The sequence below is a fragment of the Lycium barbarum genome, chromosome 1 (genome assembly GCF_019175385.1).
Source record: "Lycium barbarum isolate Lr01 chromosome 1, ASM1917538v2, whole genome shotgun sequence".
NCBI classification, from domain to species: Eukaryota; Viridiplantae; Streptophyta; class Magnoliopsida; order Solanales; family Solanaceae; genus Lycium; species Lycium barbarum.
The window spans coordinates 67,273,467-67,285,710 of record NC_083337.1 but is presented as its reverse complement, the minus strand read 5'-3'; positions in this window follow the sequence as shown (position 1 = coordinate 67,285,710).

Here is a 12,244-nt window from a genome sequence, read left to right as displayed (position 1 = left end):
TGAAAATCACCCTCGGTCCCTTCTCTAACATTTCCTTGGGCCGGGGAAACATTTGCATCCTCTTGTTGATTTAATTTTGCCAATTAGTACGTGCATTGATCAAAATTCAGTCAATTTATTGATTGAAAAAAGTCCAGTAATTTAAAACTTATCAGATGAGCCGAAGAATCCCACAAAACCTACCTAGGAAAAACCAATGTGAAGTGATCTACATATATACCCAATCCTACTCCTTTTTCGCATCAGCACAGGGTAGGGCACCGAGAAGGAGTCGCGTTTGCGAAACTTGTTCCGCAGAGGCGAACTCGTCTTCAACCTTCGAGACCCAAAAATAATTCCATAACGTTTCCCATAATTTGGACCTGAAATCAGTGTTTTTACTCCTAGATCATATATCATTCAAGCATGCGTGGGTATCGAACTTCAAAAGACCTAATTTCGAGCAATAAATACCCCAAAATTCTAAAGGTTCTACCCCCAACTACCATGAACACTCACACCATTATTATTCAAGTTTTTACCCAATATCGAGCAATTCTAGTGCATTACACAGTGGTGGAGATGATCTAATGTTTTAAAAAAAAACCTACAAATTTTTCAACCACCCACCCACAAAACCCATTCCATAAAATTTTAAATTCTAGCCCAAAATTATTAAATTATAGGCATGTATAAATTCAGATATGCAATTAGAAACTATTCTAGAGTATAATGGGCGTGATAAACTTACCGTGGAGTAGAGACCTGAAGAGCAGGAAGTGCGGTTGAAAATCCTTTTCTTTTGCTCATGCATGTACCGTTTGCTTATCTATTTTATGTGTAGTGTTGGAATAAGAAGGAGAGTGGAAGAGGGGGAAGGGGTGTAATGGTTGGGGAGTGAGGAGAAAATTTCAGGTGGTGGAGTGTTGTGGAGGTGTGGAAGTGGTAAAGCTTTCTTTCTGAAACTTTTTGAATTACCGAACTTTCGCTTCAGCAGAAAAGGCCCGCCTTAACGAATTCACATGTGCAAATGATCATCCCTCCTTCACAAGCCTTTCCTTCCTTGACAAGCCACTTCTATGGCTGAGTTGATCAGATTGACGGACTCATCTTCGCGTGTTTCCTACGCTCCTGCGAGTTTGGTCCCTTTGGAGACTATCGCCTATGAGGATAGTCATTCGCACCAGCGAGTGCACCACTACTATTCCCCTTCACTTAAGCGGACTCTACGAGAATCTATTTTGCTTTGAGGAGTATTTATTCCACCCCAGCTTGATTCAAATCCACCTCCCAACTGTTATATAACCCTAGCGAAGCTTTTTATGTCATTGAAATCTATTGATGTGTTCCTGACCAACACAGTAGGTGACTACAAGGAAGATGAAGCTGCAGATTCAATAAATACCGATTGGTGTCTGATATGACTGGAAACCTTCCGATAATAGAAGGCAGGAAAACAAGGATACACAACAGATTTATGATCAGAGAAATTCACCACCTATGTATTCCACCATTTCCGGCACCTGGATGTTGTATCATAATTCATGACAGTACGACCGATGGCATGAAGCATTACTATGATAGCCAAATTTCCCAATCATTTCCATTCCAAAAAGTTATGATGTTTGCATATGTGCTTAAGTGGATAGCTCGAATTTCTCACGATGAGAGCTACTCCATAAACAGAGTCTGGTACCATTGGGTTTAAGGCATGAGATGTAATGTCGTTCTTGGGTAATCATTCTTCGTGCTGGAGGGAAATTCCTTGTGAGGCCTTGTCTCAAATTCATTGCTGATTTTGCGCATCTCCCTTTCCTTACTCTCGATTTGAGGACGAACGGTAGTTTATCTGATGTAACGACCCGTTTGGTCATTACAGACTTTCCTCCCCCTTTATCCAAATAATCCTTGTTCCGGTTCGCGCTGGTAGCTATTTCACGTGGGGTTTACGTGTAAGAGTGACCCATAGCCAGTTTTAGAAATAACCTCTCTAACTTAGGAAAATTTGAGAACAATTGTTCTGCTTCTACGTTTGACGGGCCGCTTCGCGAGCCCGCATCGGTGAAGTTATGGATGCGTAGGTGAGCAACTCTGATATTTTAATGATTACGCATCTGCGGAATACCTTCCGCAGAGGCGACTTCACGTTAGCGGATGGATCTCAGCGTAAGTAGAAGTCGTTAGGCAGACCTAGCATTTAATTCCCCATTTCGGGATTGGACCTCATTTTCACCCAACCAAAGCTCTAGAGTGTTCCTTGAAGAGAATTTTAGAGAGATCAATGGCCACTGGGAAGGGTAAGGTCAAACTCTATATCATTTCTTCCATTCTTGTCCTTTATATTCTATTTTTAAATCCCATGCTTAGGAGTAAAGGATTTGGGGAAACGTTCTTTTGCTAGTAAAACCCTTGGTGGGTGAATGGTGTTCTTCTACCAAATACCTTGGTGTGTAAGGATTATTAATGTATGGTTTATCTTGGGAAACCATTTTTCTAACTTTTATCTCTATTTAATAATTGGATTTTGTCAAATAGGTTAGACTAGGGCTGTCTTAGAAATTGGGGTGTTTTGGTAAGTGAAGGATTTGGAGTCCCATTTGCGGTTAGATGATTTGAAATTTAGGCTATTAATCGTTGGAGAACCTAGTAAAATAGTTTAAGGGAAGATTCCAATTTTCCTTTTGGGCCTGGGGACGTTCTCTATAGTTCTCTTAGAACTCTTCTACAGTTGTAGTATTTGAATATCCTCAACGCGTCTCTTAAATGAAATACTTGTTCTTTTAGACCCTATTATTGTCAACGCTTTCCGAAGAAGGAAAATGAAGTTCGAGAGGGATGTTCGTGGCACCTGTTCGGTATTAAGGTAGGTTACGACTTACTTGAGTTAGACTCCGATTAGGAATTCATATGTTAGTAGGTGTTGATGGAAAAACCATGCATAGGTCTTCGAACAAGGTGTTGGGATGGATACTCTTAGGTTGGTAATTAGAGGTTGTGTTTGTGGTGATTGGGATTGTCTCCCCATATTGTGACGTTGTGCTTGTTACTTTATTAATCATGATTAGAGGTTGTGTTGAGCTTGATGTTGCTTGTTCAGAATATTCTTGGCGTAGTATGTCATTTCCTTTATCTCTTATCATTCCTGGTAGGTTTACCCATATTAAGATAATTTATGTATAAACTGTGGTTTACTAGAGAGACTATTGTAATGACTGATAGACTTGGGAGTTAGAAGTTCCACCTAGGCTAATGAATTGAGTAGTGAGTTGCATCGTACTTGTGCTCGAGTTAAATGGGTTGTTGAACCTTTTGGATATGGATGATTGGTTGCAGTTAATACACCTTTATGACTATTTTTGTTGATTTGACATTCATGCATGTATTTCATTCCGCATTATTCATGGTTAATTGATGTGGTTCCAAAGGAAACAATGACAAACGTGACATGGTACTGTTGATGAAAGATTTATGGAAACCAGGATAAAGTATTGTGATATTTTGGTGGAAATATTATGTGAGTCTGTGATCTGAGGTTGTTACCGGAGTGGGTGGTACGTGTGCTCGTTATCCAATGGGACATTTCAAAGCTAGCGGTACATGGACTTTGCTGGTCCCCTACGGGTCATGACTATCAAGACGTCAAAAAATCCACCAGTAGCATGTGTGTACAGGTTGTGACATTGGCCATTGCATTGCATTACACTTCATTCATATGCATTACATTTTACATCATTATGGTTTCCATTATCTTTTTCGCTCCTTGGTTGTGTAATGCTTTAGTGAGTGTTTGGCTGTGAGGTAGGAATCTTGGTGAGGTGAACACGTATATTGAGGAATATAACTTGACTTTAGGATAAGATTTGAGCGTATAGAGACTCTCTTATACTAAGTGTTATGGACTATTGTGTTGATATGTGTACTTCCTCATTTGATTTCCTATCATACTCATCTGTTAACTCCCACTTGTTATATATGTCTTACTAATCGTTTTCAGCCTATGATGCTTGCCATTACGTCCGTTGTACTAATACTACTCTTGCTACACACTTTTTGGGGTGTAGAGTTGTTCCAGGTTAATGCCTAAGGTTCAGTTAGCTTTCGAGTATCTCATAGTGTCCACTCTAAAACTTCCTGTTGATTCTCATTCCCAAACAGGAGTTGTACTTAGTTAAATGGTATTTCATGGCAAGTTGTATGTCTTAGAAGCCCTTGACTGAGCCTAGACCCGGTTTTGGGAAATGGTTCAATTAATGAAAGTATATTCTATAGTAAACTTCTCTTTTAAAAATTGTGTTTGGTTTGGCTAATTTATCATTCTTATTAATATTATGAATTTTGAGCTTTTGGTTGGGAAAGGATACGCCCACCGGGAAGGGTTAGTGTGGGTGCCCGCACATTTCACAAGGTGGGTCGTGACAATATCTTTCCTCATACCATTCCACCAGTAAACCTCTTTAATATCGTGGTAAATCTTCATCGACACTGGATGAATAGAATAGCGGGATTAGCGAGCTTCCGCCATAATTTGCTGATGTAGCGCGAACACATCTGGAACACACAATCTGCCTCAATATCTCAGGACTCCGTCTCTTGTTACCTCAAAGGGTAACTTCTCTTTCTGTGGCCCTTGTCCCTAAACTGCAATAACGTAGGATCCTCTTACTTGTGCGCCTTTAGCTCTGCTACCAAGGATAATGTCGATGTATCCTGAATCGTAACTTTGGTATCACCTGAGTCCAGTAATAGGACTCCCAAGCTAGCCAACGAATGGAGCTCATGATCTAACCCTTTCTTCTCAACCCGTAAATACGATAAGCTACCCATAAATATGCGACTAAGAGCTTGAGCTACGACCAGAGAGAAGAGAAATGGCTTGTGAGCTCCAACAGTTAGCCAGCCTAGGAGTTCGAGTAGTGGACTCAGGTAGCCAGGGAGCTACTATTCAGAATTCAGCAGTTTCGTCGCTAGTAGCAGAAGTGAAGGAGTGACAATACGAAGATTCCATGGTAATGCAGTACAGAGATACACTCCCTCAGAAAGAGGAGTCCTCATTTGATATTTTAAGAGACGGAGTTCTCTGATGCCGAGGCAGATTATGTGTTCCCGATGTGGCAGGTTTACGCCACCAGATTTTGAGAGAAGCTCATTGCTCTCGTTATTCTGTTCACCCCGGTGCGACGAAAATGTATCATGACCTTAAGTCGATATATTGGTGGAATGGAATGAAGAAAGATATAGAGGAATTCGTAGCTCAATGTCCCAATTGTCAACAAGTGAAAATCGAGCACCAAAAGCCGGGTGGATTGTTGCAAGCTATAGAAATCCCAACTTGGAAATGGGAAGTGATTAACATGGACTTCATTTCAGGCTTACCCCGTTCTCGACGTAAGTATGATTCCATATGGGTGATTGTAGATAGGCTCACAAAGGCAGCTCATTTCTTACCGGTCAGAACGACCTATGTGGCAGAAGATTATGCAAGGCTTTATGTTAAAGAGATAGTGAGACTCCATGGTGTTCCGGTATCTATTATCTCCGATAAAGGGACTCAGTTTACAGCCAACTTTTGGAAGTCTTTCCAAGAGGGTCTAGGGACCCAAGTGAGCCTTAGCACGGCATTTCATCCACAGACAGATGGACAGGCTGAACGTACCATTCAGACTCTTGAAGATATGTTACGGGCATGTATGACAGATTTTGGAGGTAATTGGGATGATCATTTGCGACTCATTGAATTTGCTTATAATAACAGTTATCATTCTAGCATTCAAATGGCACCGTATGAAGCTTTATATGGGTGAAAGTGTAGATCCCCAATTGGGTGGTTTGAAACCGGAGAGACTAAATTGATAGGGCCAGAATTGGTCCAGCAAGCTATAGAGAAAGTCAAGCTCATACAAGATCGGTTGTTAGCAGCCCAAAGTCGTCAAAAGTCCTATGCGGATAATCGCCGAAGACACTTAGAGTTCCAAGCGAAAGATTGGGTATTCCTGAAAGTGTCGCCAATGAAGGCGTCATGAGATTTGGTAAAAAGGGGAAGCTTAGTCCCCGGTACATTGGGCCTTATAAGGTTTTGCGCAAAGTGGGCAGAGTGGCCTATGAATTAGATCTACCTCCGGATTTGGAGTCAGTCCATCCAGTCTTCCATGTCTCGATGCTTTGGAAATGTGTAGGAGATCCTACTAAGATTGTGCCAATAAATGATGTACAAGTGACAGAGACATTGACTTACGAAGAGGTACCCATTGCCATACTAGATAGGCAAGTATGGAGGCTTAGAAACAAAGAAGTGGCCTCAGTTAAGGTTTTATGGAGAAGAAGTAATAGAGAAGAAATGACATGGGAAGCGGAGATGAGGCGTCAAGATTGTAAGATATGTATGTTTTCCTTTTTATGCTTTTTGGTCGTGTGTGGCCAAATTTTATTGCTATTATGTTGTGGCCCTGTGAGGCATTAATATTATGGGTCGTTGTGATAGAATGGTAGTGCCATATTGTAGGGGAAACTCTAGCGAAATTTTTATAGAATTCTCGAAGACTTTAACATTCGAGGACGAATATTCTTAAGGGGGGAAGAATGTTACACCTCGGAAAAATCCTCCGTTGGTACGGAAGTGAATGAACTAGTGACGAGTACGAGTGTATGATGTTTCCATGAGTAAGAAATGACGTTCAATGACCCTAAGTGAGATTTCAAAGGCATCCGATGTAAGACGAGAAAGTTGGCTAAGATATGACAAAGTATTTGATAAGTATCGGAAAGGAAATGTGAGTAATGAGTTAACGAGAACTTAATGATGTCTTGGAGAAGTGTGATAACGTCCCTTAGATTGGTATTGAAGTCTTGAACAAGTGTTAAGAAGGTTCCATAAGGATTGGAGATCAAACGAATCGACGAAACGAACTGCGGGATCACTGGGGATTATATGGCCAAACATACTGGCCGTATAAATTATACGGTCCGTATGTTTGGGACGGTATAATCAGCCCAGAATGGCTCAAGTCTATGGACCAAATGTACGACCAAACATATGGCTCGTACAATATATACGGACCGTATGTTGGTCCGTATATTTGGTCGGGGCTGAAAATGGATCATTCAATAAGGGGACCAAGGTTCATTTTATTTCACTTCCACTTCACACCCCTTCTCTATAAAACATCTCTCTACATATATCCATAAGAATTCAAGGATATTTGGTGATCAACAACATAAATCAAGGGAAATCAAGTGTAAGAAAACCATCAAAGATCATCCAAGGTCAAGAAATCCAAATGGAGTAAACTAGGGTTTTGCTCAAAGTGGAGTATTCTCAACTAAAGCTTTTTCCTGCAACATATAAGGTAAGATTCGTGATATTTCCATGTTGTTTAAGGCATTTAAGAGTTGAATACTTGGATTGTTGAAGGGTATGGTAAAATGGGCCATGAATATGGAATAGTGTCATTTTGAGAGATAGTTTGAATTGACTTATGGTCCTTGATGTATTGTGATGTAAATACGTTATAAATGATGTTGAGAACATGAGATGAGCAATGTATGTAAATGGACGTTGTTGTGTGTTATGGCCATGGATGTGGATGATTAGAATGAAAAGTCTAGAAATATGGATAATATGAATGGATAACGATTATTGTTATAGTATTGTGAATGTATTATTGACGTTTGGGAGCTGATATACGTTATGAAGGAATGTTATATAAATAAAGGGGATGCTGTCCGATTTTCTTTAGCTTTGGCCATATATGCTAGTTATCGATTCTAACGATAGTATGCCCTTAATGAAGGTAGACACGTGAGCTTCAGAGGAGGACGGGCAAGTATAGAATAGTTTATCGGAAAAGGTATGTAAGGACAACCCTTCTTTCATACGGCATGGTTCTTTGGACTAACGTCTAAATCTTCTATAAGTCTATGATTTCTTCAAATGATTGATCTTCCGAGCTAGTAAGCTCACGATTCTTGATACGCTACAATAGTACTAAGTTCCTCATATGACGAGTAGGCCTATAATATAGATGTAATGATAATGACGATGGCAGCGATAATGATAGTAATGATGATGAAAATAATGTGACGCTAAAGATGCCTCCGAGCTATTATATGTATGTGTGCCTATGAAGGGCTATAATAAGACCCTGTGCTTATGATGCCGGCAGAATATATGTATATGAATATGTATAGAGTATGTATATGATTTCGTAACGCGCGCATACCTCTGCAGATGGTACGGATAACCCTGATGCCTTGGTAGGGCCAGGTATGTATAACCTTGAGCCTTGGCTGGCCAAGTATGTATGAAACACCGAACTTCTTGGTCAGGCATGCTATATATATATATATATATATATATATATATATATATATATATATATATATATGTGTGTGTGTGTGTGTGTGTGTGTGTGTGTGTGTGTATATATGCTATGTATATGACATGTATATGAGTACGAATATGTTATGAATATGAATATGAATACGAAAATGAATGTGAAGGTAATTAAGTAAGGATATGGAAGTATGTGCACGTTTATGCAATGGAAATGGAATGTCCTTGTGGAAAGCAAGTAAGTGTTATGACGACGATATTATTATCTTTCATGCTATGCTATCGCATATGTTGACTATTATGCTTTCATATTGATATTGATCATGCTTTACATACTCAGTACATTCTTCGTACTGACGTCCTTTTGTTTGTGGACGCTGCGTCATGCCCGCAGGTGCACAGAGAGACAGACTTGATCCATAGCTGCTTCTCAGAGATTACATAGCAGAGCTCCATTTTATTCGGAGCCATAGCTTTTGGTACTTAATTCTTTTGTGTACATAATTATGGGCATAGCGGGGTCCTGTCCCGCTTATGTGATATGTTATACTCTCCCTAGAGGCTCGTAGTCATGTGTATATGGTTAGATATGTTTCTCCTTGTCGGCCTATATTTTTTGTCACACCCCAACCTTACTAGGGTGTGATGGGCACCCGACCCCATATTCGGAGCCGAGCGAACCCTCTGAATCTTATTACATACATACTCTTTTCGAACTTTCAAATCAAATAAGCATAAAACTCATAATAAGGTTTTCAAAAACTTTCTTTCTGTCTTTCTCAAATCAAACAAAATCTGTAATCATACGGGGTTTATCACATAACACATAATGACACGTCGGCTGATGGGGCCGCTTACAAACTGACATTCTATACCCACGACTCTGGCTGCAAAGTCTCTAAGTTCGAACAAGACATCATAGCATAGTACTCTGACCCGACAACACTCCAGGGCAAATGGAGCTTGCCAACTCCGCTGGAACGTCTTCTATCATAACTTCTACTCATCTGGTTGTACCTGCGCGACATGAAATGCAACCCCCGAAGAAAGGGGGTCAGTACGAGCAATGTACTGAGTATGTAAGGCATGAATAGTAATATAGTAAGGGATATAATTATAAACCATACAGACTGGGAACATAGAGCATATCATGAGATAAAAGAGTAACTTGTACATCTGAGTGCCTCTTAGGGCGGATGGCATTCATGCTTGGCTTTCCTTTGAAAAACATTTCTTATCCATATATATAGAAAATAGAACATATCATAGCGCTGAACAACGTCGGCTCCCCCACATATGTCCCGCGTCCAGGATGATAAGTTACGCCAACTGACCAGGTGGCAATGCGTCTATAGCGCCACATATGTCCCTTTCCCCCATATTCCCCATATACATATACATATGTCATGTCCATGTGTCATATACATATATCATATAAGCAGCATGCGTGAGAGCCCAAAAAACATCATGTATCTATCGGAGTGACGTAAGGTCGGCAACCTCCGATTACATTATGGAATAACCATAGTCGCTTTGTCTCACCTTGAAGGAACAATTATTATAAGATGAGACTAGCAACGAATAACAGCGTACATAAACCGACACCTAAAGACTCAGAAACAAGTTTCGAGTCGATCCGATTTAGTATAAGAAAGTTATGAGCGTTTGAAGTACAGAACCTTCTACGAACGTTTCAGAAGCCAATTTTGGAAAATCAAAGCAATAATCATACCAAGTACCTTTAAACATGAAATCATTCTTATCATATTCATCATAGAAACATTCTCATCCTTGACATCATCAATGTCATTGTAAAACATATCCATCGTTATTGTCATAAAATCTTACAAAATCATAAACCTTTGTTTTGGTAGAATACGGACACTTTGGAAATACATTTACGAGATATTGGGAAGAGAATCATGCCTTGGAATCATAAATATCTAATCTTTTGAAAAACAAGTAAGATATGGAAACAATTATGAAATCATAACATCGGGATCATGCCTTTGAAAGAAAGGGACAAGCCTTAAATACCTGTTCCACGTCCTATTAGCTACGCTTAATTGTCCAAGCTGGCTATCGCTAGTCTACATTCAAGAAGATTGACACAATCATTAGATTCATCACCATATACTTGTCTTAATCCTTCAAATAAATTCACTTATGATCTGCCGAAATTTCGGCAGCATCTCCCCTGTAAATATACCATCCTCGAGAATCTAACTCGGCCCAAATCATCAATCAACAATCAGAGAATTTAACTCGGCCAAACTATCAACAACAATACCAACAATCGTGCCAACAACATCAACAATCAATTCAAGACGCATTCTAACATTAATAACCTTTGTCATACAATTCAACAACATTTCATTTATGTTCAATTCAATTCACATAATATTCAAAACAACCCAATCAACATACTACTTCACCCGACACCTTCCAAATTCAACAAGAACAATAACAACCTATTTCCTTCTTTCAAACTCAATCACAACAACCCAACTTACAATCTTCCAAACACATCTCTTATCTCCAAATTCATGAGTTATATCAACAACTCATACATTATCAAATTTATTCTTACAAATATAAGAAACCACACTAATGTCACACTAACTTCTTCAATAATGCACAAACGATTTCAAATTCATTTCAAGCCACCAAACCTTCATTTTACATCATGGAATCCACAACACAACAATCAAACTACTAAATAAAATTAATTCGTCACCTCTACACAACACTACTCTATATTTGGTCACAACACCATATTCGTATTTCGTGAACTTCATCCATTTTTACCTTCTACACTACTCACAAATCATCCATAAAACATGTAAGAGAAGGTTGAACACATACCTTTTTCCACTTATCTCTTCACTCGGCTAGAGGCATATATTGCACAAATGAATGATTTAATTTCCCCAACAACTCCTTCATGTTAATAAGGACCTTCCATTTAGTTTAAATGCTAGAAGAAATTAATTTTTCTTGATCAATGTCCATGGATACATATTTTGGACTCATGGCCGAACACTACTATATTTCTCTCTTTAAGTTTTTCTTGAGTTGGAAGACAAATATTTGTCTTGCTTTGTAAGCATGTCCACATATATATAATTAGCCTCATCAAATAGAGTGTGGACACATGCCCCCTTCTCAAAGATTCTCTAATTTTCTTAAATTAAAAAGATGACTTAATCTTGGTTAGTCATCACTCTTTTCTTTCTTTCTTTCTTTTTTCAAGACTTACAAGTTTCCATAATTCACTTGTAACCCCAAATGTTTCCTTAATATTTCCATGAGCCACCTTGTGAATTTTTCTTTTTACCCTGAGCCTTTCTCAATATTTCCATACTAATAGTATTCATAATTAGTATTCATAACCAACTTGTACATTAAAATAATTTTTGAAAGTGGTCTTGCCCTTAACCTACCACGACCACCTTGAAATATCTGAATGTATAAAATACGGGATATAACATTTTGTATATCATTTTGATGGCCTCGTCGGCCCATGTACGTTGATGTGGCATAGATGCCAACTATGATATAAAGGCATTGTCGTCTAATGGGACTAGTGTGATGGATGAATAGATTTATATGTTTAATTGTATGGCTCACCTAGATGTAAGTATAAGTGTAAGTTAAGGGGTGCCCGGGTGGACTAGCATCGGGTGCTCATCGCGGCCCCCTAGACGGGTCATGACACATAGTCCTTCAATAATTTTAACCATCATCTCAAACAACTCATTTTGGTTGAAGATATACTGGAGACTCTTCTGATCTGTATAGATATCGACATAGATGCCATATAAGTAATTCCTCCAAATCTTAAGCGCTTGAATCATCGCTGCCAATTCTAAATCATGGGTTAGATAACTCTTCTTATGCTTTCTGAGCGGCCTCAAAGCATATGCAATTACCTTA